Consider the following 22830-nt stretch of genomic DNA (forward strand, 5'->3'; position numbering starts at 1 on the left):
GTTTGGGTATTTTTAGTGTAGCCATCAACGTGAGTGCTTTTAGCAAAAAAAAAATTATAGCAAATTCACAAAACTGAAACATATGTGTTTCAAACTGGGAGAAAATCATTGGTTCATTGCATTTCACAACTTCTTCATTTATTTCCACCCACGGTTTTGGGCAACATGGTTTTACGTAATGATAAACAGCAAGGACTAAGGTGCTGTCTGCCAGACTCCAGGACATGAAATGGCCCCAAACATTTCACTAAACAAAAATTGCAAAAAGCAGTGCATTCCTATACCCCATTAAAATAAAAAAAACTCAAGGCCAAACCCAGTAATCACCTTGTGTGGCTGTTGCTGTTATGCTTTTTTCTTGCCTTAATGTTTTTTCTGCTTTTTCAGGATGGAATTTTGTGTCCTGTAACTTAAAAATTAGGCTTTATCAAAATAATAATTTAATAACTAAATTCAGCCAGAAAACAGCCTGTTGAGATCTACATAAACCTAGCTAAATTATTAGGTGTTTAAAAGCAGTTACATGTACCATCTCTCTGAGGTGTTCATCAAGTGTGCCAGTGATGACTCATCCAGTCAGGCACCATTCACTCTCTGGAGAAGGTCAAGGTGAAAAAAAATCAGGGCACATGGAGAAGTCTTCAAGACTCTAAGTATCTCATAAGATGTCATACTTACAGAATCACAGAATATTCTGAGTTGGAAGTGACAGACAAGGATCATCGAGTCCAACTCTTAAGTGAATGGCCTGTATGGAGATTGAACCCATGACCTGGTGTTATTAGCTCCCTGCTCTAACCAACAGCAGGGTTTGCTTCTTGTGCACAAAATTAAGGATTTTTCACTGTTGTAAACTTTGTTTTTATATTTGTCAGAGTAATATATTGTGTGCGCTTCACCAGATTCCTTTATTTAGTTTAGCTGAGAAATCAGCTTCTCCTCTTTAGCAATCATAATCCAGCCCAATGGCAGATAAATACTCATTGCCAAAAATGCATCTTGTAGCATAAGCAAAGTTGAGGCCAGTAACTACTGAAAATGAGTGCTCTACTGCCAGCCACTGTGCAAGCCTTCATCCAATTAAGGGCACCGCAGGCATGTGCCCATGACTGTAGTGCAGTCTGGTTTGTATGCTTTTCCAAAGGAAGCTGATGGGCCAAGAGGATCTGAATTACAGTTAGATACAAAGAGGGATTTTAATGCAGAAACCAAAAAACTTGCAAGTTGTTAACCTGAAGGGAGATATTTTTTTTTCCCCATTCTCTTTTCTTTCCAAAGGCTCTCAGCACGACATCTTAACATGACACTATGAGAAAGGCTGTATTGGGTCAGACCAAAACAACGTGTTCTTCAGGCAGTGCCCAGTAGCACAATCCCAGGGAAGAACTGTGCAGTGATCCATCCCTAGGACCCTTTCTCAGCTTCCAGCAATCAATGGCTCGGAGAATTTCTGAACTGGAGCTAGCTGTGTGTTTAGTTGCCTTTCACGGATTTTTCTTCCAAAATTGTGTCTAATTGCTTTCTGAAACCATGTAAACTTCTGGCATCAACAGCAGCTTGTTCCAATGATTTCCATCCAAGATGAATCCTTCCATTACAATTAACCCAGGAACAATTTGCAAGTCTCTGTTGTTATTTGGAAACTCTGATCTCCTTCGCTAAAGGAGGTGATGTACTAAGTATTCTTTTGCAAAGAATTTTACTACAGTTGCACAAAACAGCGCTGCTGTTAATACAAATTCACAGCATCCATTGCTAGAATTCAGTGGGAGTTATTACAGAGCATACTGTGAATGCAAATTAAAAATAATGCACAACACTCAACCAAATCCTAATGGACCAATGGCACAATGTCAAATACATCAGGAGCAAAGACTTTTAATACAATTATTAAAACCCCAAGTAAAAAAACAAAGCAAGTAAATTAGCACTGAAAAAAACTGTTGGAGCAACATTTACTTGTCATAGATCAGCATGCAGACTGACTGTACAGCTCCCAGAGGCTTTTAAAATGCCTGCATGGCTGAAGGGGGAATATGCCCCCAGGGATGTCATATAATAGAAGGGTTCTCATTGGGCACTGTAGTCAATGGTTGAGGTAACTAAGTCAAACTAAACATTTTTTTCCATCACTGAGTGTGGCACAGTGTGTCCAGCTGCCCATCTGTAGAAAATTCCTATTTGGGATCACATGTTTGTTGAAGTGTGCATATAAAATACATAGTGATAGAAATGAGAGGCCGTAGTGGACTCCAGAGTCATCTTTTATGATACATGTGATGGGGTGTGGTGGTCAGTCAGCATCATTTATGAAAAATCAGAGCAACAATTCAGGAAAATAAATGCATGATGAGAGCAAATAGTGGGGATCACTTGGAAGAAGAAAAAAAAAAGGGATGGGTGTATGTAGGCCTAATCTTGTGATGGGAAGATTATCCATTGAATTTCATCCAAGAGGGTTGCCTGACTGTTCAGTGCCAAATGTCTTTTTGGGATCACAGTGCACTGAAAAAAGCTAGAGCCCTTTTTTTCTATATATATATTTTTTGGCATTCCTACATTTTCTTTGTTGAAATTCACAGAGTACAGTAAATGGAAAAATAAGGAAGAATCCTGTTCCAATGTATGAGGATAGACTACTTCATTGGTATGGAAGAACACCACAGAAGTGGTACAGAGCACCATGAACTCATGGGTTTGAGGGGTTTGGAGGAAGAAAGACAGGACCTCTGTCTTTAAACTGGAAAAAAGCCATTAACCTCATTAAATAGAGTTAAAAATATAACTGCCCAGATTGCAGCCTAAACATATTCTTACATAATAGTGATTCTCACAGTCTCTTCTGCAGTAAAAACTGTTGAACACTCCATAGAAACATAGCAGCTGCAAATCCCAGAGTTTCCTTCTTCTATCATCAGGTACTTCTTAGGCTATTTTCAGCAGTGAAGTTAATACTGATAAGGCTGTGATACAAGGGGGCTGCCAAAGGGGTGCAGGTGAGGGAGGTGGGGGTAAACAGACAGGGCTTGTGACTGTGGGATACCTTGCTGTGAAAAGGAGACCACCTGGAGGAGAAACCATGTCCCATAAATCATGGGGCTGTGTAGGAAAGGAATTGGTGCTTGAGAGTCAGGGTTCAACAAGGTCCCTTAGCTCAGATGCAGCTTTAAGCATGTGTTAACGTGGGGCCAGTCTTGAGCTGCTGGTGAGGCACCTGCCAGAGTCCTCTGAAAGTTCAGTGTGTCTCTGCAGTGAAACATCAGTATTTACACAGGGCAGGGGGCATATCCATGCAGTGATGAGGAAAAGCAAGGCAGTCACTGAACCTTCAGCACATCCTGGGAAGAGAAATATTATAGGAAAATAAGCCATACAAAAAAATATACCTCTTTTGCATTATGGCGGCTTCCTGTTTCAGAACCATCAGTGAAAGTAAGGTGGGAAAAAACTCTACACAATGCTTTATTTCTGTTTGTCTAGTAACATCTTGAGCCATTTATAAACTGGAACTGAAAGCTTTATGTCCAAACAGAAATAAATCCAGGGTACTTTAAGAGCTAGCAAGATATACAGGCATTTGGGAATACTTTTTGTAAACTGGAGTTGTCCCAAACGTCTTTTTTTCTCCGTTCTGAAGTAATTTTCTGTCTGAATGATACTAGTTGTAGACCAGAGTCCAAAATGAGGCAAAACATGATGGGATTTATGCCAACATATGAGAGAGCCATGTCAGCCAGTGCATGAGCATTGGTGTTCTGCTGGGGAGAGGACTGGCAGTGGGGCAGCTGGACTGGGGCTGTCCCTGGCAGCTGCAAAGCAGCACAGCCCCTCTCTGGCATGAGGAGAAAGTGAGAAACCTTGGAAGACCTGTGCTGTGGCCAGGGGATGTGGAAGGTGGCAGGCAGAGACCAAGGGAGGGAGTTAGGACATTTTCCTTCTCACGGCAGATCATCATCAATTTGGCTCAGCTCTCTCCCTCTCTCTCTGTATCTCTCTAAAAATGTAGTGCTAGGTACAGGACTTCAGTAAATACGCTGATATCCCACAGCTTGGTGACAGGCCTTGCTGATCGTATTGCAGCCCTGGCTCACTTTCATTAGGCTCTGCAAATATACTGCCATTCTCGCAAAATCTATGTGCTGGGTAAGCCAGAATCTCTCCTATGGTCCTCAGATAGCCACTTACCTATTTGTCTCCCTCTCAATTACTGTACTCACAGAGAAAGCACATTTTAGTTTATTATATCCAGTGCTTTTGATGGCCTGGCAGGAAAGAATTAAGGTCTAGCAGAGGGGAAAACCAAATGTAGCTTAGGAAGAGTGAGTGTCATCTGAACAGAAGGGATCAATAACAACTCTTATGTTTAGCATTATTTTCAGAACAGGCATTCAGTACCTAGCTCCCAGATGAGATTTTCTGCAGCACATGGTCATTTTCTTCTTACAGATTGACCAACCTAATTTTTAACCTTGAGAGCTTTAACACTCATGCTACTTATTTGGGCATGCCCTACAGATAACAAATCCATCTAAATAGACTAAGCTTATAAATATATGGTTTGCATACACCATTTCTGAGTATTCTTTATTGAATAGCCTTGGCCTCACCAGTAGATCTGAAGAAATCTAAAAATGTATCAGTGTTTGGGAAGAGGACCCAAAAGGGAGATCAGGAGCAAGGTGAGGAGGATGGAGGCACCAGGATGGTGAGGAGGTGTGTGGGGAGCACAGGGGTTCAGTGTGGGGGACAGGATGGCATGTGAAGTGTGTGGAGCCCGAGTCCTAAGGGCAGAGGGGAAGGGAGGATGAAGGCATTTTCAGCTGAGAGGAATTCTGGTGCTTAAAGTACCATTATCATGTGCTGGGGAGATGTGCATTTTAAATACCAGCATTTAAAATCCTTCGCCTTTAATGTCGTGTTTGCATATTGCATGAGTATGCATTTGACCGAATAGCTGAGTGTGTGTAAAAGTCAATTCTAAAGCAAGGAATCATCACTTGGAACCTGCAGCTGGAAAAAATTTATTCAGGCTTCCCAGATGCGCTCAGGCTCAGCTTGGCTGTCCTTAAGAGCAAACCGAAAAATTAACAAGTAAGCAATATATGAAATTGTTTTGAATAGCTGTTGGATATGGTCATGAAAACCTGAATGAGCCCCCTGCTGACAGCTGACCAGAGAGTACCACAGAGACCAGCAAGCAGACGCAGCAGCACTTCCCTGAACTGCCCCACACCACACTACTTGGATCTTCTTTAAGGCGAGACAGTGCTTCATCTTTGCACCACCTTTTTCCTTCTCGTGTGACTCAGTCTTCAGTATGTGTATGGTGCAGTAACTTTTGGGGAAAAAATCCCCAACAACCAACAATCTTTTCACCAGGGATGACATTGAGGCCACAAATTCAGTCCACATTGGAGGAGTTGGAACTAGCTCCCTTTCTCAACCACAGTGAACCAAATTTTCAGCACTGAATTGCATGTTTTCATTTCTGAGGCATGTTAGCATCTAGCTGAGGATGAGTAACGTGTAGTGGTTGGTATCTGAAAGATCTGCTGCACGGGATATTTGCATGTAGCCTACTGAGCACCATAAGACAGGAACCAGTGCTGTCATGGGGCCTGTTTCCTGTCTGGCCCAGTGATGCATGTCAAGATCTGAAGCTAGATGATCTCTGAAAATTAAAAGGTGCCAAGTAATTCAAACTTGTGACATATTGATTTCTCTGTTCAGACACCATATAATTCGTAAAGCTGCAACACAGCACTATAACTCAATGTTTGGTCTTTAATGACTGGCCCAGTTATAAATACTGTTTTACCATTTACTGACATTTTACATTTATTGAGCATGTATTTTATCTAGATGCATAAACAGAGTACAGGCCATTTTTAACAAACAGAAAAATATTTCAGGCTAAACAAAAGCAAGAACGCACAACTACGTGAATGCACTCCCAATGTGTGATGAGAAGGTGTTGCCAGATGTTCTGCAGGAAACTGGGGAAGGTGTGTATAGCGGCCGGGTTGGGGTCTGTGGCTCAGACCCAGGAAGCCGTGACCGCTCCAGAGAGAGTGTCCCACAAGGGACAGTCTTCCAGAGGTCTGCGGCGATCCCTCGGCCGCTGGGGCACCTCTGCAGAAAGGGTGCCTGTCTCAGCAGGCTGTCAGCCCTTTAGGGATTCAGTGAGAATGATTTCAGCTCTTGTTCTGCGAGGCAGACCCCAGGCTGGACCGGGGGGAGAGAGACGGGAGGCTCGTATTGATGCCATGAAGATTTTTTGCCTTTTCTTTTATACCCCTGTTATACCTTTTTACAACTTCTGTATTCTTAGTGCTTTTTGCCTACATTCTTGGACTTGTTTGTCAAGCTGAGAGACTAAACATTTTAGAAGCTTTGTAGCTAGGGATCAGTGTGCCCCAGACCCCAAGGTCCCCTCCAGAACACATTCTGTGAACCAAGATAGAACCATCCAGGGGAAGGTTCCTTGGGGACAGGGGCTCACTTGAGCCTCTCATTGGGGAATCTTTGATAGATATGCTAATTAGTAAAACCTATAATGTTATACCCAATGTTAGGGGGAGGGGGGACACAGAGACAGACTTGGCGGGGTGCATCTCGATGCATATGACCTGGACGTGTGCACCTAAGGATCCTTAAAATAAATACCAAGGTAAAATCCCTTTTCCCCTTCTAACCGTTTATGCCTCTTGATTTTAAGACCAGGAAAAGGCATCAGTATAGCAGTTCTGCATGAGGCAGCTTTATCAGTCTGTACCCCGCAAAAGGGAGGCTAGGGACGAGTTCTCCAACTCAAAGGGACAGAGGGCTAGATCTTATAGGGATACAAGGGTGGGTGTGAGATGGTAAAGGCCAATGGGTTACAAGGAATCTACATAGGGTATCCAAGAGTAGCATGGTTCTTGTTTTCTCTCATTCTCACCGAAAGTGTTGCCTTTTCCAAGGGGATTCTGCTGGGAGGTTATGCAATCTCCTTATCAGCAGGCCTCCCTCCAGGGCAGGGGCTGGGCATATGCCACAGGTTTGGGCCAGGGGGATGTGAGCAGAGCATGGAGAATAGTGTTGGAAGAGCTGCAGTAGGAACCCATGTCCTGGATAGCAGTTGGCTGAGTTCATAAGCTGGATGTGACATGAGTGGCAGTGCTTTGAGCTGCACTCTCATTTACCCCACACAAGGCATCATCCTAATAACAAACTGCAGCACCTGTTGGAGGGGACAGCAGGGAAGGGAGCTGTGTTTTCCTCAGGCTCTGGGTGAAGAAACACCGAAGGAGCTCTGTGGTGGGCACATGAAGATCAGATCTCTGTTGGGTTTTTTTTTCCTGGTTATAGCAAACAGGAATTATTTTCTGTAGACTGTAGCATCTGCACTCCCAGGTTCAGGTAATGTTACAGAAAAAGTGACAGAGCTTCCCCTTGGACTGTACTGATCTATTCTGTAATCATAAGGGTAAAATTGTATAAAATTTGGAAGTTCAGGTTAGATTCCTGAGTCCATAGATAGTGACTTCTCTTTTATTTAAGTAAAGAGAACATTTTTAGGAAATTAAGTAAGTAATGAAATATAAACTTACCTCCCCATTCACAATTTGTTTTTAAATAACCTATAGATACTGTGTTTACCTAGACAGGATGCAAAATGAATAAATTATGTACAAACAAGCTGGTTTTGCCAGTTATAGATATAAAACCTTGTAAGGGCTTCTGGTTTTAAAAGGAAGTTGAAATTATGTGTTTTTCATGTAAAGTATTAACATCATTAAATCTATTTATTTAAAAGATCTTTAAAAAACCAGGACACAAAAGTTTACTTTTATAGGACACAGATGGCACATCATGGCTGGGTTTCACATTATGAGATACAGTCATATGAAATATATACATCTGCATCTGAACCATTCACCCTGGTTCCATTTGTACTTAAACAAAAGATACTTCTGGAGAGAAATTTCTCTCATCCAAAAGTGAACATATTTAAGCTGATATTTATTATCATGTGTGTAAAAAAAAAAAGCCCCAGAGAGAAAAGCCCTCTTCTCCTGAGAAATAGTTAGAGGAATTAAAAGCATTCCTGTCCTCATCTGAAAACACAGGTTTTTTCATTCATTCAGACATATTATTTTATGAGATGACAGCAAGCTTTTAAATGAGTATTTCTTACATAGCCTGGCATACAACTTCTACTGGAGACACAAGGTTGAATGAAGTCACATTTTGACATGGACTAAGCTTGATAGATATAAGGTTTAATTACACTTGCATATTTAATTATGTGGGAAAAATAATTTAGAGACTTGTTACAGTGCTTGTTCTCATTGCCTTATTGACATGAGTTATCTTATCCATGAACACCCTGCTATATTCACACTACTTACTTCAATTTCTCCTGAATTTAGAGCCAAAATTAGCCTTTATCCTTTTCATGTAGAAGATGTTTGCCATACTTATCTTATAGGAGGTGGAATTTTCCAAGCACTTACCACAGAAATCAAAGGTGGTTTTGTTGTTAAATTCCCCAGAGAGCAGAATTAGTTGGTAGGAACTACACAGAGAAATCCTGCATCCACCAAAATAACTCATCCATCATCTGTGAAGGGCTCTGGTACCCTGACTGGATGGCACTGGTGTGCAGAGCACTACCAGGGCTGTGGCTCACACTGTGTTAAGAAGGTCACAAAGTGTGTGTTCTTGCTTTGGGAATTCAACTATCAAAAGCCCATTCTTCTTGAAGTTATAAGAGACTTGGAAAGAATATTGGGTTAAGTTTTTACTTACATTAATGAGAAAACCAATAACTAATGAAAGTCTAGGTTCAAATCAGTGAACCACACAATCATTTAATCTGGGAGAACTCTAAGGTCATAGAGTCCAACTCTTAACCCAGCACTGCCAAGTCCATCTCTAAGCCACGTCCCTCAGTGGCACACCCACGTGTCTCTACAACTCATATTCTGTCAGGCTGAGCATGCTCCTTCAAGAAAAGGAGCTGCCACAGATCTTGATGTACTAAGCCATAAATGTACAAGGTGATTACAGCAGATGTAGCCCCTGAACAGGCTAATGGGTCTGGGCACAAAGAACGCTGAGAGCCACAAAACGTGGTGAGTACACACACAGCCCAGCCATGCAGGAGGCCTTCCTGGGCAGCAGTACAGCTGGAATATCTTAGTGAACAAAGGGGAGCTAAACTCCTTAAAAAAAAAAGGCTTGGCAAAACTATTAAAAAACCTCTTTATCTGTTAAAAAAAAAAAGAAGACTCACACTGCAGTTCCTGGAAAATGACAGTCAAATTGAAACAGGGCAAGAAATCTGCTCCTAAACCTCTCCTGTGAACATGTTTTAAGAAGTTTTGTCTTTTGCATTTGAGTCATTGTATTGAGTTACAGAAGTGGAAGTGTTAAAAGAATTTCCATCATGCAAAATATCCAGCTAGTCAAAAAAAGCCATTCTAATTTTGTAAATTCTTCCTAAAGAAGTGACTGTAATGGGGAAGTAGTAATTAATGTAGATGGTGCTGTCTCAGAAGCATAGTGAGCTTGGCTGCACAAAGAGCTTGTTTTATGATTATTTAGGTATTACCTTTTCTCAAAAAATGTTTACTGAGGACCCCTGTTAGTTTGAAATAGTAGTTTTCATAGGATTTCTTCACTGCACCTGCTATTCTTAATTTGAACAAAACAGACATTCTTTGAGTAGCTTTTTTATAGTGTAGTCTAAGCTTTATGTAAATAATCTTTATATTTATACATGAGCTGGGATGAGTAATTTGTCCAGGATATAGCAATGTACTATACTGCCATTGAATTAAAACACAAACAGTTTGGTCATGAGGTAGCTTCACTGTAAACCCTAAATTAGATTAGATTAGATTAGATTAGATTGGAAAAGTGGTTGCCTTTCCCTGGCCAGGATTAAAATGTTAGCTGCTTTGGATATCAGGAAAATATTCTCAGGACAAAATCTCAAGAAACCGAAGGATGCCTGTGATTTAATTAGGCATCTTGTGCCATTTAGTGTTTCCCCAACTGCTCAGTCACTGGAGTCATGAGATTCTGAAAAGCCATGCTTTTCCTTTAAAAACAAAATTACTAGTCCTTAAAATTGCTGAGGTAAAAAAAATTAAAAGGAAGCTCCTTAGTGTTAAAGAAACCAAAAAGAAAAAAAAAAGATCAAGTATTTTGGAAGAACTGGTGTGTTTCTATGCAGGTTTTGAAAAGCTGTGTTTGATAGTATCAGCCATTATTAAGCAACTAATGTGGAAAAGAGACTGTATAGTTCACAGGGATAATTTTTTAAATCATTTTGCACCCCTTGGTCCTTAGAAGAAACCCCCAAAGAAATAATGATCAGGCAGAAGAGCCCCAGCCTCTGTAGGAGCAAAGTCCTGAGCCTCCTCCAACCCAGCACAGCAGACAGCAAGCAGCACATGTCCCAGATTGCTCCTGTCTGGCACAGCTGGAACTGCTGCCTCCTTCCTGGCACTGACATTCACAGTGCTAACGACCCAGTGGCAACTACTCTCAATCAGCCAGCAATATCGATGGTTTTCTACAGATCTCACAGCTGTGCTCCTGTTCTGGGACTTGATGTCTATGCCAGACTGTCCTGAAGGTGAGAGGAGAGATGGGGGGGAAGGGGCCCCAGGGCTGCTGCACTCACCCCTCCGCCTCAACACATAGCAGGTGGCAGCAGGTCTTTGCCTCCACAGTGCAGCCTGGGCAACACAAAGAGCTTGAGACATTTAAGATCATAACAACCATTGTGTGTGTTTAGAGTAGCCTCAATACCTCTCTCCAGCCATGTCTGAGAGGAAAAAAGCAAAAGGAGAAGGATGCAACCAGCAGGGCTTTCCCTTAGTGTCAACACTCAGCACTGTGAAATCTTCAGGTTAGTGGTTATCTCTGGACTGCCTTGTTAAAAAAACCTAAGGGTTTTTTCTTCCAGGAATTTGTCTAAATTCCTCTTGAACTTCCTTGTTACATGGAATTTAATTTCGCACTTTGGTTGGGAATTACGTGAAAAAAAGAAATCATCCTGTCATTTAATTTGCATTGGATGTCTGATAATTTCAGAACTTGATCCTTATGGTGTGCAAACAGTGGTTAACATTTTCTCATGATCCTCCTACCAGACATTGATTTAATTAGCCTTGTCTTAATGCTTCTCAGCTTATGAGTTCTTTTCAATTTTTTTACATCTGGAAGTAATTCTCAAAAGGTCTGAAAAAATTTAGGAGCACAGCTTATGAAAAATCCACATTTTCCAGTATCTGTCTTTAAGACAGATAACTTGGCATTGTCCTTGGTAATTAACTTGCCAGTACTACACGCCATGTTTCTAACAAGGTCTTTTTTGCACAAATTCAAAATACAGTAACAAGGAACTGGCCATCTTTTACCTGTGGCTGGATAAAAGCATTGAAAAATATACAAAATCAGAACAACAACATTAATGTTTCATAAAGGAAAAAAATGTGATATGAGATTGTATCTTTTACCAGTGATAGGGAAAAAAAAATACCCAAAGAAATATTGCTTCAAGGTTTTGTAGAAGCCTAATTTGAGGCAACTATTTATAGATGCTGCGTATTATGTTAATTTGGCTTCTCCTGACACACAAAGGCTTCCTTTGAGAGCTTTTGTAGTAAAAGAAGGAAGAAAGTGAGGGGCCCTCCCAAATAGAGATATGATAAAAGCTGCTGTCATTATAACAGATCATCAGAAAGAGAGAAGGAAATACTGAGACACCATTCATCACTTTGAGCAATGCTCACAAATAGCTCCTGGTTAGGTAGAACTAGCTGCAGTTTTTATGAAGAGGGATATGTTATCAGAAAAGTGCAATTTTTCCTTTTTTGCAGGCTGTTTACAAACTCATCCCAATTTCTGCCAGTGTTATTTGCAATAATTCATTCAAATACCTCACTCAAAACAGTAAGAAAGAATTAATTTCTATTTGAAAATAAATTTCTTTTCCCTGAAATGTTGTTGGGTTGGGGTTTTTTTCAGAAATGGGATGTGAAGTTTTCAGCTTCTAGACTGTATGCAAACAGATCATTTTAAATGGGTTATTTTCATTGTATTGAGGTCATTGATCACACTATTTTTTCTACTGCATGACTGTAGTAATGAAAAATAAGATTTTTGACATGGGAAAACAGACCAGAACTAATGAACTATCAACAATGCATATGAATAACAACCAGAAATGAACTGTGCTTTGTAGAATTTTAGGTTAGTTTTTATTTTTGGTGGTTTAAAAGGAATAGTGGCACTGTTGCCACCTTCACTGATTGCTTTACCCATAAAAATGCAATTTTTTCAGGGAGAAAAAAAGAAAATCTTTACAAATTAATGTCTGCAAACACAATATGGTTAGGGTATAAATGTAATGTCAGAAATTATGTGTTTATGGATGCTGCTTTGTGGCCAAATTCTTTCCACTCCCTTGCAGACAGACAGCAGGGGAGTAAAACCCTTTATATGGTGAAAAAGTCCACTCACAATGTAGACATCTTCTAGAAATGTGGTGCTGGATTTATTTAAAAATATTAACAAAACACTAGAAATCATTCACTTGGAGATTATTATAACTCATTTGTATCAAGCTGTTTTTCCATTAGTCTGTAGTAGTGCCATTAACCAGACACTCAAAATACCAGTCATTTGGGCAGTGCTCAAAGAGAAGCTTCTCTCCAGTCTATGGCAGAGCAGCATCAGCCACCATACAGCTGCTCTGGGTGCTGCCTATGGGTAAGGGGACGAGGCAGGAGGTGGGAGGAGGTGGCAGGCCAGCTGCTTGCCTGCACAAAAACTCCATCCACCAGCTGCTGGGGTGGCCTGGGAGCACCCTGGAGGATTTGTCTGATGTGAGCAGGCATGCTGTGCTGCTCCAGGGAGGGCACAAACTACAGAGGGGCTGACAAAGTTTTAAAAATTACTTGTCTGCACTCCAAAATCATCAAGCATATCACGTTTTGTATATTGCCCACATAATATGGACACGTAAGTTAAGCGCTGAGGCTCAGAAGATTTGATGCCTGTGCAGGTGCTGCTGGCCACAAAGGCTCTGCCAGCTTGCACAGGGATTTTGCTGTGGTATGCACTAAATGGTGTTGACTTAACCTCATCCCAGATATTACTTGAATGAACCCACACCATCAAATAACATCTTGGGCTAGGAAATCTGTGTCTAGACCAGATGTAAAGATATATTTAAAGCAATCTCACCATCTCTTATAATTCTCTCTCCTAGCAGTAGTCTGTAGTCAGGCTGGAGACGTGTAAAATCGGGGGTGTTGTTGTTTTTCAGGCCAGGGATAGCAAGTAATCAGTAGCCTAGAAACATCACCATTGCACTCATGTCCTTTGAGGTAGCAGCTGATACCAAGACTACAGAATCAAAATTAATCTTTCTGGACATATGGTTAAATCAACATAATTTCTTATCATCCTATTCCTTGGGGATAGAGGCAGAGAGCATCCAGATCTCCTGCATCCTATTATTAGGGATGTTATTATCATTACTTGCTGAAAAGCAATGTCGACTGAAAAAGGAACACTTTCTTCCTGCTAAAGGACCTGCCTTTTAATTTTTATTCTAGCATTGTTCAGGGTAGGGGGTGGTGCTATTAAAATGAGCTTCATTCTGCTGGGATAATGAATTCATTTATATTCTTCTACGCAACTGTCTTTACCACACTTTGTCACTGAGCCACTCTGAATTTTCAGTTGATGCAACCAGATAGAGTTGAATTGGAAAAAGCTGACATTTCCAAATGTGCCTGAGTAGGAAATGATTCAGTGGTTCCAAAGAGTAGAGCCAACTGTAAATGACCATTTGTAACATGATACATCTGGAACCCTAAGCCACCCTTTTGTTTTATGAGCTTCTAATCCTGCTATTTTAATGTGTGGTGCTTTCCTTTTCCATAGGAGGATTTTGATCCCATGCTGGTTTCTTTTGCATCTGGTGTGAAGAATTTGCATTGTAGCTGTCTAGGGAACTCATCATAGGGACAACCAGTGGTCCCTGTGCTCTGCAAACCCCACTGGGTCCCAGTCAGCCCAGGGCAGGCTGTTGATGTAGAGTGAAGAGTACATCTAAAGAAATTAGTCAGTGACTGAGCCTTTGCCATTTCGATGATTAGATTTTGACCTTGGATTCAAAATATTCATTTGCATTTGTCACAAAAGTGGTCACTGAGGTATGCAAGTCGTGCTGGCTTATTTTCTAACAGCCTATTTTGCAGCATATTGAGGTATTGTATGCCCTGGGAGAACAATCAAAAGCTTGTTTTACCTAATAAGGAAACTGCTGAGGCATATGAATAACCGTTCTGTTTTCCAATACATTTCACACCGATTAATTTTCCAGTTTTATGAAACAAGCTGCAGTTATCTTTGAGTCAGGTTCAGCGAACCAGTGCTTGACTTTAAATAGAAAACTACTGATGTTGCTGGGCAGATGCACACAGGCTTTCAAAAGACCAGTGCTCCCATCAATACCGAATGAAACCATCTTCTTCAATCTCCCACTTGCTTGCTTCTGGCTACAGGAACACTGACTTCCCTTGTAACTGAAGTATATTTTTATTTGATACTTCCAATATTTTCTTGTAAGAACTTGTGTATCAGCCCTGTTCAAGTTTCATAAAACTTCAAGTTTCATAAAAGAAGAAATGAAGTTCAATTTTACTTTTCTAATTCCTTTTCTATAGTTTACAGGTTTCTCTGAATCAGGTACTTTGTGGTAGAGAAGCTGAAGATGTGTTTGGCAGGCTGGCTAAAGGAACAGCTGAGCTGTTTGCTACTCAGATGGCTTTGTGTTTTGATTCTGTCCATGAAGAGTGTTCCATAAACTACCAATATTAAATATTTAGTCTTCTTTCTAACATTAGTGCTGCTAGGCACCACATTCCTGAGAAAATAATTCATGCTTCTAAGGCACACAGTCAAGTCTTGCTTATATTAAGCCAGTAGGAACAGAATAAACATAAAACTCATGTCACTTACCTTTTCCTGCTCAACTGCCTGGATCTCTGCAGCACTCAGGAGACCACTGGTGTGCTAGAGGATCAAGCTGTTGGCACATGAGGAGGGATGAGAAGAGGTGTCTGTGACATGGCTGCAGGACCCTCACCCAAGGACTTGCACAGTTCCCTTCCACTGCTGTTCCCTGCAACATAGCATAGGAGCACCATAACTCCCTGTGTAATACTTCTGCCTGCCAGTCAGGTCAGAGCCTCACACACAGATCCTTTCCAAGGCAGTAACGAAGGATGTTGAATCCTCACACTGAGGCCTCCTGGTCTGTGCATGTAGAAAGCTCTGGCATCGTATTGACAGCACAGCCAGCAGCCAGGGAAAGATTCCACACATAGGTTTAAACATTCCTAGCATGAAAGGTGCCATTTAAGCATCAGTCATCATGTTCACTGTTGGCAGAGGACTAGGTGACTCATTTTATCACCAAGGCTATTCCTAGAAAAAGAAAATGTAAGTGCGTTAGAAAGGCAGAAGGGCTCCAAGTACACGAAATCTTATAGTCTTTATAGGAGAGCCTAAAGTATCACCATTAAGCACCAATAAAATCCTGAGTGATTAAAGATCAGAGGAAATAGAAATGGGTTTGTGTTTCTGGCTATGCAGCATCATGCCAGGACTCACAGCGGGATCAGAGATATGTGGTGCCAGAGACCAGAGACCCAGGCACAGGTGATCAGCATTTGCTGGAGTTGTGGGTCTATGGTATTTTACAAACTGTTAACAGCTGCATGAGAAATACTTCAACATCCTAAATAGAGAACTCTGGAACAAGCACCGCTTTGTTTCCCATGACTATTAGTTCACCTCTCAACCAAATCTTTTCCTGCCCATGGGAATGATTTCCACTCATCTTATTGTTATATATTGTTAGAAAAATGGAGAGGGTATTACACTCAGAGAATGTTTTTAAAGTCACCCTATCAATCCTATTTTTGTTTGCTTTGTGGAGTTGTCTCAGAGTACACAAGATGGCTTGCTTTCAGATTAAATTAAACCAGAAGACAGGCTTCTGGGTTGTATCTAATGGGCTACAACCACTAATGGTGTTAATAGCCTCCTCCATCCCCCTCTGTGCCCCCACCCTGGATAGTGTGGACACTGGATCCCCAGTGCCAATTGTTTAACCCCATAGACCTACTCCTATTGCAAGCCACTACTCAGCAGCATGGGCATCCTTTCAGATGCTCCAGCCAGGTTCCTGCTGATTTATGCCTTTGCTGATCTGGACAGCAGTATGGGGTCTCTGACGCTTCCAATTCAATTTGAGCGTGTCAACTGACACATCTGCAGCCTTGCAGGTTGTAAACTTCAAAATCTGTAGACTAAATTCACTGATTGTATGTCAGGGTGTCCATGCCCTATCCATGTCCACATCCTCCTCACAGAACTCCCCAGCCTCCAGCTCCTTACTTCATGATTCCTCATAACTTTGCCTTATCACTTCTTTACACAGGTGGATGCACCAGCTCTGTTCCTTCCCTCAAATATAATTTGAACTCATGCAATGTAGCAAAGCACAGAGGAGTTAAAATCCATTAAGTTAGCAGGCTTGAGAGAGGGTATTTTGGCAGAAAGCATTCTGCATATTGCTTAACACCTATTTTACCTCAGTGTCCTGGTTTCAGCTAGAATAGAGTGAATTTCTTCTCAGTAGCTGTTACAGTGCTGTGTTTTGGATTCAGAATGAGAGAGCTGTTGATAACATATCAATGTGTTTTTTTGCTAAGTCATTTTATTCTAAGTCAAGGAGTTTTGTTTTTCCTTGTCTCATGCTCTGCCAGTGAAGAGATGCACAAAAAAACCACATTGGGAGGGAGCATAGCAGGGACAGGTGATCCAAACTGACCAAAAAGTTCCACACCACAGAACATCATTCCCAGTGTATAAACTGGGAGGAGTTACCCAGAAGCATGGCTGATCTGGGTTTGGGAAGGGAGGTCTGGCATTGGCAGAGCAGTTGTACTGTGCATCAATGATTTGTTTCCTTTTTTTTATCAGTATCATTATTTACCAGTATTATTGTATTTTACTTTATTTTCAATTATTAATCTGATCTTGTCTCAACATACAAGTTTTACTTCAATTCTCCTCCCCATTCCACCAGGGAGAGGGGGGTTGATTGAGCAGCTGGGGTGGTGTTTTGTCTCCAGCTGGGCTTAAAACCATGACAGTCCTATTTTGGCACCTGAACAGGGGAACCAAAGGTTAAGGACCAGAGTACGTTAAAAGAAAATTGTTATAAACATTCATTGTATTGGTTTAAAAATAGTTGCTAGTTAAAATGTGGACTTATTAGCCCTCATATCTGTGGTGTTTTGTCTGGGTTATACCTGTAATACCTCACTTGCAGAACATGTTCTTTGTGGTGTATTTCGTAGGATGAGTTTATGATATGACAGTGTTTCTGGTTGGGACACCAGCCTAGTGGATATATTCAGTATTGCAGGTACCTCTGTGCTTTGGGAGTTATCTACTTGAAACAACTGAAAATCACACCTTCTTTTTCTCCTTTTTCTCAGAGGAACAACATATGGAGGAAACATCTTCCTTTTTTTGTTTTTTCTTTTCTTTCCTCCTTTATTCCTTCCTTGTCCTCCAGGCTGATTACAGTAGTCAAGAATTTTAAAGATTTTCAATACCCTGTAGCTACCCTTGAAACCAAACTGGTCTTCCTGCTAGGAGCCAGCACGTTTTTGCATATGGTTCAGGCCTTCTTTCCTCATTTTTCCTTCTTCTAAGGTCAGATTTTTCCCCTCTTCTAAGGTCAGACAAATAATTAAGAACATTACCTAGAGATCTGCCCAGAAGTTGGATAGTTCAGAGTGGCGGGGTGGGTGGGATTGTATGAGCAAGTCCCTAGGGCAGTGGGCACCTACAACGTGTTTGCACCTTACCCCTAAACATGTGCAGAATCCAGAAAAGTAGCAAAGTATTTTTAAAAAGTGTCTTAACACCCTGGCACCCCAAAGAAGACCCAAATCTCTGCAGTGTGTTGGGGCCTGGCCCAGGCCTCTTGAGCCATGTTCAACACTGCTCAGTGGCCTCAGGAGGAGAAGGTCTTTAAATCTGACAATGTGGCAACAGGCCCTGCAGCTGTTCCAACTCCAGCAATAGGCACTGCCACTACTCCACCCCTGGAAATTACTCTGCATACTGCAGATCTTGTTTCTATCTTCTCTCCATATTTGTTTTCCTCAGAATGAATTGGTTCAGGAGTAGATGGCTTCCTGAAATCTGAGGACTGGCCAAAAGTCTATATTCAAAAATGGCTCTATTTCAGACAGAAAAAACCCATCAAGATAATATATGGACTTGACAACTCAGCTATAAGCACCTGTTCATCTCTTTATAGGTGAAGTTCAGTTGAGTGCATCTTGCTTCTAAAATTGTCCTGACACTACTGGGAATCTTGGGTCAGAGTAAAGGAAATGAGCAAACCCAGAAGCTCTGCCAAACTCAGTGCTATGAACACTGAGTGTACTGGGGAGCAGAGAGAAGGCTTCTTGTTCACCTCACAGTCACTGGCAAGTTCTACTGTCATATTTAATTTTCCATGAAATTATATTCAGACATAGGAGGGAAGTATCAGAAAGATTATTCATGTCTTGGCCAGGGTCTACGCAGAGGAGGGCTATCAGTGATAGGAGGTCTTTGTTAAAGGGTTTATTTTGTTCATGAACGAAGACCAGGTTTTCAGATGTGAGCAAGTTGTGGTCACTACAATGAGAAGGGAGTTTTGCTGTCAGGTTAGATCTCCATGCTGCTGCCAGTTTCTTTGCAGCTGTTGCCCCTCAAAATAGTCTCCAGTTAAGGAGGTGCTAAAAAAATATGATGATATGAAGACAAAAATAAGTAATTCACTAAACAGGAAACATTGTAAAAGTACATACATTGAGTCAGAACAAAAATCTGTGACTTACAGTACTTTGACCCAAGCTTCTTCTGAGACTGCCAGTGGCAGAAAAAAAGGCAAGAACCCCTCCTTGACTAAGAAAGCTGTTTTTAGGTACTTTACAAGGCACCTAATGTATTATTTGCTTTGACAAAACCCAGTTTTAAAACCAAGCGACTAAACAAGCAGGATAATACAGTGTGGTAGTTTATTGGTTTGTAGGGACAAACAGCTGCTTGAAACTTTTGTGACTGGCACAGAGTCAAGAGGTGACAGGGAGGTTGCTAGACCACTTGGATGGGCTGGTAATGCCTCTGTGATGACATATTTTAAGGAAGGAGGAAGCGCGAGAAGTTCCTTTTCCTGCTTCCCTGCTGAGGGGTGGTGAGGCAGGGGGCTCCTGGGCCTGCTCCTGGAGCGGGCCACCAGGGCCCCCAGCGTGGCGGCCGGGGCTGGGCCACCAGGAGAACCACTCTGGAGCCGCAAGCAGCCGTGAACAGCCGTGAGCAGCCGTGCAGCCAGGACCAGGCGGTGCAGGCCTCTGGGGCTGGCATAGCCCATGCGGGGCCAGCAGGCCCTTCCATTCAGCCGGCGCAGCTCGCGCCGAACCGGGCAAAAAACACCACGCAGCTGGCAACGAGAAACATGGCGAATATTTCCTGAGCGCAGAGCCCAGACGAGATCAACTTCTCAGCTGCAACTTGACAGACACCAACTTTCTTCCAAGTCAGAGAGAAAGGAAAAGTGAGGTCACATGAGGAGGCCAACATGGCGGCGCCAAGGTCGGTGGGGGAAGGGAGAGGGCGGAGGCGCTCCAAACACTGGAGCTGAGATTCTCCTGCAAGCTGTGGTGAGGACTATAATACAACAAACTCTTTCTCTATAATTCATTGAAGTGCATGGGGGGGTGCAGTGATGCCATGAAGATTTTTTGCCTTTTCTTTTATACCCCTGTTATACCTTTTTACTTCTGTATTCCCAGTGCTTTTTGCCTACATTCTTGGACTTGTTTGTCAAGCTGAGAGACTAAACATTTTAGAAGCTTCGTAGCTAGGGATCAGTGTGCCCCAGACCCCAAGGTCCTCTCCAGAACACATTCTGTAAACCAAGATAGAACCATCCAGGGGAAGGTTCCTTGGGGAGGGGGGCTCACTTGAGCCTCTCATTGGGGAATCTTTGATAGATATGCTAATTAGTAAAACCTATAATGTTATACCCGATCTTTGGGGACATACTCGGTAGGGTGCATCTCGATGCATATGACCTGGACGTGTGCACCTAAAGATCCTTAAAATAAATACCAAGGTAAAATTCCTTTTCCCCTTCTAACCGTGTTTGACTCTTGATTTTAAGACCAGGAAAAGGCATCAGCAGAGATCCATGCACAGCCTGTGAAAGGAGTGCTCACGCCAGAGCGCATAGATGCTGTGAGAGGCTTTTAGAGATTGAAGAAGAGAGCCTTTGCTTTCAGGCTGGAATAGCTCATCCTTAAAAGACTAAAACCCCATGAACCATTATGACCCACGCTGGCATTTGTGGGAAGACTGCGAGACCTGTGGGAGAGATTTTTTCACTTCAGCAGATTTGGGCGGGGCTGTTGTTTGTGAAGTTTGAAACCACGCTAGAGAAGTTTGCAGAGAACTGTCTCCCGTGAGATGGATCCCACGGCACAGCAGAAGAAGCTCTTTTTCCTTAAACATAAAGAAAGACTTAAGAAATGAAACACTGACCAAAACCCCATGTTTGTTTCCCTTGCACGGGTTGGTGGAAAGAGGGAGGTACTGGAAGAGAAAGGTGTTCTGAAAGTTTGCTTTGGTTTCTCATTATTCTTTTTACTTTTAATTCTGTTAGTAATAAATCTTCTTTATAATGTTTAAGTTTGGACCTGTTTTGCCTTGAAGTTTTTTCCATTTTTCTCAATAATCCATATTTCACCTCATGAAAATGAAGTTTCAATTTCCCCTTCTCTGCTTAGCTATAGCAGAGGTAAGTAAGTGAATAGTTTCTTCGCGGTGCTGGTGCCTAACCAGTGTCAAACCGCCACATACAGATGTGAAGCTATTTATCCAAGGGGAGAAAGCTTATGACTCAAATCCAGGTCTATTTGCAAAGTCTGTAAATTCAGACACCACCAAAAGTTGTCAACTTCACAGAATTGTGGCACCTGGTTTTCACTGAACTCCTGGGCTGATGGAAAAAATTTTTATTCCTCATACTCAAAAGCTAAACATTTTTTCCAATGCAAAGTTCACTTCTGAAGTGAGCTGCTAGAGAGTCTCCAATGGAAATTGGTGCTGCTTTGTCAATGTCAAGGGAAGATCTAACCTTCTGCTTCAGTCGGCTGGAGAATGGTACATGAGAAGATTCCTGATTGAAAAATGTGGCTTCACTAGAAGGTTGGTAAACAAAACCTGTTTGTTCAGGTTTTATTATAGAACAGCACAGCCACATGAAAGATACAACACATCTTTGCTTCTGCATTGATCTATCAGTTGAGAAAGAGTTCAGATGCGGCCAGAAGAAAGAGCACATTCGTGTTTTCTTTCTAAGTGCACTCTTGCTTTTGTTGTCCCAATTCACTATTCTTAGAGCCGCTAGGGCCCAGAGCCTTTTCAAGTCACTCTTCTTATTTACAGTCATTTGCGAATCATCCTGGCTCCTTCCCTGTCATTCACTCTCAGGTACTTCTTCCAGCTGCTGCTGCTATTGTTGTCAGCTATTGGAAAAATAAATAATTTCAAGAAGTGAAACACCCCTTCTCCCACACCTGTTATCCTCCATATTTCACCTATAGAAGCTGCCTTTCACATCATTAAATTGCTTCACCTCCTGCTGTTAGTTATGCCTGCAGAGATTTTGGCAAGTCCCTGTCTCTGTTGCTGAATGAGGCGCACCTTTCAGAGAAGCTGTGACTTACCTGGGACCATAACCCTTTGTCTCTTTCCTCTCTGTTGTCTCAAGGCTTTCAAGAACCATCCCAAGAGATATTTATTGCTGCTAAAACACACTAGTCACTAGTCTGGTTCGTCCTGCAAATGCAGAACAGCACATTTTGGGAGCAGCTTTTAGGGTAGCAGTGCAATTTTTCTTCAATTTTTCTTCAATATTCTGTAATATTCTGTGATTTGTGGGGCTTAACTGTGTCTTTCACATTCATAATCACCCTTGGTAATTTAAGAAGCATCAGTTTCCAGAAGCACAGATCCTCTTCACAGTCACCTTACAGCTCAATTTTATCCTTTTCTCTTTTTTTTATCCAACTAGTATTTTTACAAACAGCTGAGAAGGTTTTAAAACATGAAACCTATCTATAACTCTGTCAATAGCTGAAATAATGACCTACACCTTCTCTTGCGCAGAGGACTGTATAGCTTTTCTTCAGCAGCCCGAATATTTCTTTAACATGTTTCTGACTCTCTGACCAAGTGAGTATTTTTTCTCAAGGGTAGGTGATTATAGACTGCATGTGAGGACAAGGGGCCATGACAGAGACTGAAATGTGCTGGCTTGGAGCAATCCTGTCAGAGTTAGCTGTCTGCAGGCAGGCTCAGAGTGGGCTACATAGATTAATCTCCCTCGCTAATGTACTATTTCTTCACGTTGTCTTTCTTTTTACCTTTTGTTGTAGTAATGACTCACTGTGCTTAAAAGCTGTAATTCTGAATTCTGAAAATGGTCCCAAACCAAAGAATACTCCTTGATGCAAGGTGCAAGAGAATAAGCAAAAGTAGATTCAAAAACAGAGAGAATGTTTTAGAAATAGAAAGAAGTAGTGAGTATAGTGTATCATGGAGAGGCATGAGGTAAAAACTGCGAGAAATGTGACATTTTCCAGAAATGTATCAGGCAAGGGGAAAAAGTTCAAGTGACCA

Source organism: Corvus kubaryi, unplaced genomic scaffold (genome assembly GCF_017639235.1).
Source record: "Corvus kubaryi isolate FWS band 111438036 unplaced genomic scaffold, C.kubaryi_AGA036_p1.0 37398, whole genome shotgun sequence".
In the NCBI taxonomy this organism is placed as follows: domain Eukaryota; kingdom Metazoa; phylum Chordata; class Aves; order Passeriformes; family Corvidae; genus Corvus; species Corvus kubaryi.